This window comes from Nesoenas mayeri (assembly GCF_963082525.1).
Source record: "Nesoenas mayeri genome assembly, chromosome: 14".
In the NCBI taxonomy this organism is placed as follows: Eukaryota; Metazoa; Chordata; class Aves; order Columbiformes; family Columbidae; genus Nesoenas; species Nesoenas mayeri.
In genome coordinates this window covers 5180936-5187046 of record NC_137556.1, presented here as the reverse complement: position 1 = coordinate 5187046, position 6111 = coordinate 5180936, and positions in this window count along the sequence as shown.

Here is a 6111-nt window from a genome sequence, read left to right as displayed (position 1 = left end):
CTTTCTACATCAGAAGACAAATATGTTATCTTCATCCATTTTTTTTTTGAGCTGCGTGCAGAGGACTGAGCGGTGCAGAGTGCTGTGTGCCTCCAGTGCAGGACAAGACAAGAATCCATTACCTGATTATCTGTGCAAGGTACAGGAACATATTCCTGAACTCATGTGTTTGGAAGGAAGGAGCCGGAGGGCTCAGGAGAGTACATATGAGGAGAAAACATGCAGAGTATGTACTCAGTGCACCAGTGATACTTAAAAGAGTTTTCTCCTGCTTCAAAGAGTAACTGAATCATCACAAGTAAAGACTTTTCCACCTCTTCTGTGAACAAACTGGTGAATCCTCCAGGGACTGATCAAAGAAAACGTCCTATGCTAATGGACTCCCTGGGTATTTACTCCACAAGGAGTTCCACACTATGTGGTAACAGCAGAAGAAGGTACAAACAACATCCATCTCCTGGTACTTGAGTCAATATCTGCTTTTTCACTGCAAGACAGACATTGTTTTGACATTACTGGCCTCAAAACCAAAAGTGTGGGTGTTAGTGTCCTGCAGAATTTGTAAATAAGATCAGGACTTTCTGCTTAGCATTAACAATAACCAGAGAAGTCAGAGGACTCACAGATGATATGTGCATATATGCAGTGGTTTTTTGATGCTTCTCTGTTTGGCCAGGTGAGAACACAGGTAAACCTGATGTGACAGCAGTTTACAAAAACTCTGATGTGCGAACTTCCCTTCATTATAGAAGTCAGGTTCAAATATGTTTGCCAACAAAAATGGAACAAGGAAATAATGTAATCCCATGATCTCACATATCCTGTGTCAAACTATTTCTTTGTAGAAGGACGCTTAATTTTTGGTATTTTTCAGACTCATGGTTCTAGAGTAGCTTTTAGGAGCCAGAATATATTTTCAGGTATATGATTATCGGCAAGGCTAAGTTTCTCTTCGTCCTTCTCACCCTTTACTCTGCGTTAGCCTGTTGTCACATGCTGGTGATGCTGAATTGGGCATTTAGGCAGTGAAGTTTTCAGTAGCCCAAACCATGTTAGACTGCACATCTACAGCTAAATTTGAGGACATCTGGCCATAACCCTATTTTCTCCCCCTCTCAATTGCACTTAGACAATCCTTATAACCACAGGATACTCTGAAACAATTCTTCCACGAGCACAGACGCTATGGCAGGGATATCTGCAGGCTCACAAAGTTCAGCTTCTGGCTTGCTGTCCCTCCAGCCTGGGAGGAACCAGGGCTCTATCAAGCTTGAGGAGGTTGCTATTAAGTAGCAGCAGTATTGCTCTGCTAGGTAATGTTTCTGAGATTATATTTATATTTGGATAAGTGTAATATTTATTAGTTATAGAGTGTTGCACAAAATAATATTGTGATGTTTTATGTTCAGTTTTCTTTTGCAGTATTTCTATGTACACAATACGTATTTTTACAAACAATAAAATTGCTGAGTCCCAACTGTGGGTTTCACTATATGTTAGCAAAAATGCAAAAGCCATCCTCATACTCTTGTAATCATTCAGCTTGCTCTTCCTCCAAATCCTCCCCACCAAGAACAAAAAAGATTTCCTCTGGCTTTCTGAAATATGTCCATTCCCAGATATTAGACTATGTGCTGGGTTTATTGGGGGTAGGAAGTATTCATAATCTCTGCAAATTGGGTAATTTGCTATAGGGACACATAAATTTCTACTTCTAAACATGCATTGTGGTGGCACTAAATTCTCTGAATCTTCATGAAATGGGGGTAATGACATACGAGTGCTCCCAAAGAGTGTTTTCCCACTACTATTTGCAGGAGACTTCATGAATCTCAAAAGGGCAGTGCCATGCTGTGATAATGTCATGATATTAACCCACTGTAACACAGTATTCTCCCACCTTAGCAGTTTCTATGGCAAGTTTTGGCTTGTGCCCTTAATGTGGCTTAACTGTAGATGTTCTCCACAAAGTAGAGGTGAGAACGTCAGCTGCCTCTTGCTGCAAAATGAATGACCCTTCTCTGAATACCCCTTCCCTGTCTCCTTGGAAAGTATTTGCAATGTGCCGAATGTTTAAACCATTCCACCTTTGCCAATTTTATGCTTTTTGCTTAGCTGATCTGTAGTAGGGTGGGAGTTTATGCTTGTCCCTACCTTTCCTTGCTGGTTATCAGAGGCGGTGGGTGCACAGCTCTGCCTGCATTGCACATCTGGCCAGGGGCGAGGCCCAGAGCACTGTCCCAGCATGTCCCTGACCTGCTGCCGGGGTGGCCAAACACTGGCACAGCCAGGCTGGTGTTCCAGATAGGAAAGGCAGCCAAGCAGCAGCCCCATCTAGAAAGAGCAGCTGATACTTTTCAGTGGAGACCAAGGGCTGGAGTGCAGCAGTGTTAGCCATGAAAAGCTCTTTCTTGGGCATGTGCTGGTCACCTTGGCAGTTGTGGGTGCTTGTTCCAGTGGATAATTACCTTAAAATCAGGACTGAAAATATCTAGAATTTCCTGAAACACTTTTTAATGAACGTGTTTCTAGATGATGTTTGGCTTTGCCCTTTCTGAATGCTGTGCTTGTCAGCCTGGCAGGATTCAGGTGAATGGCTCACTAAACCTCACTTGGCAGCCACTTCAGATTTGTGTGTATTCTTCTGTTCAGACCAGCTCACCATCAAGTTATCTCTCCCCTCCACACATAACCAGCTGGTGCACACACTCCTGCCCATGCTGCCGTTCTTCCTAGCCTGCAAAGAGATCTGCAGGACAAATGCAGAGAAACTCATTCTATTATTCTACAACTGAAGACAATACCGTCTAGAAAATAAAAATAATATCATAACATTCATGGAATTCACACTGCCCTGAGCCTGGCTGATAATGGGAGCAGGTTAAACTACACACACACACAAAAAAAGAAGTCCACAGCAGGTTTTACTGTCACATTTTTCTTGAACTGACCTTGTTTCACCCAGAGCCTCATAGCAATATTAGCTGCTAAATCTTTTGGACCTGCAGTAATGATGCTTACTTACTGATTTTTTCTGACAAGCAATAGTAAAAAGAGGAATGATGGCTACAAAATGTTCCAATCAAAGGTGAGAGAGAAGAAATGCCATGCAGGGGAAGGAAGAAAGAGGCTACTCTGAGTGATGCTATCAATGTATTCTTTTCAGGTGCGGCTCCGTTTATTAAAACAAAGATTTTTTTCTAAGTCTGTCTTGCTGGTTTTGTGGTTTGCAGACCCTGATGCTCTCAGCCCATGGCAACCATTCAACCTATAGTAGGAGCACTATGGTGTAAAGCTAGTGTCAAAGCTTCCCTGCTGAGCCAATATACAACCGTGGGGAGCAAGCTCAGCCCCACACTGGCATGGACAACAGAGCAGAAGTCTTGAAGGAATCAGGAGTGGTCACTAATCCAGGACAGGATGGATGGCAGTGCATTTTTAGCATAGGCTGGTGCTCAGGAAAGTGACACAGCTAGGGCCACCAAGGAAATTTATCTAGACCTATATCTAGACTTTCAACAGTCCTCGGCTATCCATCAATGCATATAAAAAAAAAACTGCAGAAAAATGAACGAAGGCCCTGCACAGGGTTTCTATCACCTCACTGTGAGGTGATGGTCCTGTGAAAGCTGTAAGAAGTCCATCCAGTTTGGATTTCACAGCAGATCTGAAGAGCTGTATTGGAGCTTTAAAAAGAAGCATGAGCAGAAGGACTGGAAACGCGTGCCTGAAGAAACGCCAGATGCCGAAAGGAAGATCTTTTGGATATGATGCTGAGTCAGAAGAGGCTTGGAGCTCTGAGCAAAGCCATTGCCTTCTGGTTTTGCTTCCTTACATGCTCAGTGATCCAAAGCTTCATATGTATCCTATAAACAGGGTTTTTGTTAAAATGGTAGGTAAAACCTAACGATGATACAGGTCGTCAGAGGGGAAGAAAGGCTGAATAGATGAGATTCAGCAGCAGTGAGATGGGAAATCCCGCCAGGTCCTTGCCTTCTCAGGGACCCAAACGTGCTAACCTAGCGTCGGGTCTCCGGGGGGCTGCGGCAGTCGCCCCCGACCCTGTCCCCTCGGTGCAACCGGGGGGGAACGGTGACCTTCCCCCTTTCCCCCGGGGAGCCCGCCGGCTCCGCACCGCGGCCACCCCCGCCTGCCCCAGCAGAGCAACCGCAGCCTGCAGCCCCCAGCTCCGCCGCGGGGGGATGCGGCCCCCGGCCCCGCTGCGCATCCCCCGCTCTGCCCGGGGGAGGAGCCGCCCGCACGGCTCCAGCCCCTTCCCGCGGCGGGGGCCGGGGCTCCCCCCGCCGCCGTGCGGAGGGGCCGGCGGAGAGCCGCGGAAGTGCACTTGCTGCAGCCATTTCCTGCTCTTTGTGCGGGCGGCGCGGAGCATCCCGCGGCGCGGAGCATCGCACCCCGCGGAGCGCCAGGTGAGCGGGGCGGGGGTGGGCGCGGGGGCTGCGTGGCCTCACCCGCCTCCCTCATCCCCTCCCCGGGGCTGCGCCCGCCGCCGCCGAGCCCGGTGCCCCCTGGGCCGCTCCGGGCGGGTGCAGGGGGGATGGCGGGGGGCAGCGGCGGGGCAGGTGCTGCCGCTCCGGGGCAGAGGGAAGGCGGGAGGCCCGGCTGGGCCGGGATGTGCGGGGATGTATCCCACAATGCTTAGAGCTACCTGCAGCATTCAGCCTCTCCGCAGCCACTGCAAGGCGCCGGTGCGGGGGGGGGGGGGGTGGAAATAACGCAAATCCCCTTCTCCCCCTTGCATCCCGGCTCCGCGCCCCCAGGAGGGAACAGGAGCCGAGCCCCGTGCCCGGCGGGTGCTGCAGGCCGTGCCGCGGGCAGCAAGGGCAGCGCCAAGGGTCGCGGCGATGCTTGGCGCAGGGAGGATGGGGAGGATGGGGATGGAGGATATGGAGGAGCGGCAGCGCCGGGCCGGGGGCTGGAGGTGGCCTCGGCGGGGAGTCGCGGCCAGCGCCCGGATCACCCGTAACGCGAAAAAATGATGTCCCTGGGGACAAGGGGAACGCGCCGGAGTCTGTGCCGGGGTTGGGAGCGGTGGGCTGGAGCTGCGCCCGCGGGTTCGTGCTTTGGCGTCGGTTGGAGCTGGCGAAACCCTTCCCTTCCAGAACCGCGGGGTTTGCGCTGCTTGAGCCCATTCGGGAGCAAGGGGCGCCCCGGGCAGGGTTTCTTTGTATTGAACTTTCCACCCGAGGATGCTGGAAATGCGTGGTGCCAGCCACATCCCACCTGGGGAGCAGTGGATGGATTCTGCAGGAAATTTCCGTGGGTCAGAAGGACCAGGAAGGAATGAGGAAAGGAGAAAAAGGCGCGTACTAAAACCTGCCTGCCTGCTCAGGGTTGTTTTGGAGAAGGGGGAAGGGTGAGGGTTGTGTGTGCTGTCAGAGGACACTGCCAGCAGCAGAGCTTGTCCCCCTTCGCCATCTGCCGCTTTCCATGGGGGGTTCCTGACTGTGGGGTTTGGATCACAAAGGTTTCGTAGAATCAGGCTGAGTCGCTAAACCCTCTGCATTCCTCCTGCCCTGCACAGACACCAAAAGAAAAAGCACCCTCATGTTTTGCATGATGACAGTTGTCTAGGGTTAGTCACTGAGATGGGTGACTAGCCCGGTATTTTAGTGTCTGCCACAGCTGTATAATTCTAGGATAATTCCTTGCAAAGGATAATTATTTTCTCTGTACAGTTAAGCCTGAGGAATATGGAAAAATCTTCCATTTTCTAACCAGGGTCTCTTGAGCAAAGCAGGCTATGCTGATTTCATGATAAGGGTTTTATTAACAGTTATCATATTTGCATGAAAAACAGGAAGATTGTTTTTGGAAGATCAGTAATTAGCCAACTATTAACAATGCTATCCTATATGATTTAATTTCCCAAGAAGCGCTTCAACTGTCAGCAATGGGGTTGCTTGTGAACTTGCACTAAATTTCTCAACTATATGGGAGATGTGGCTTCCTATACCTGCCTCCTTCCTTGTGCCTTTCTTTGGCACCAGAAAATAACCCAAACAAAAAACCAAACAAATAAAAACCAAGGAACGAAAACAAAACAAAAGCCAAACCAAACAAACAAACCACCACAAAACAAAAACCAAACAA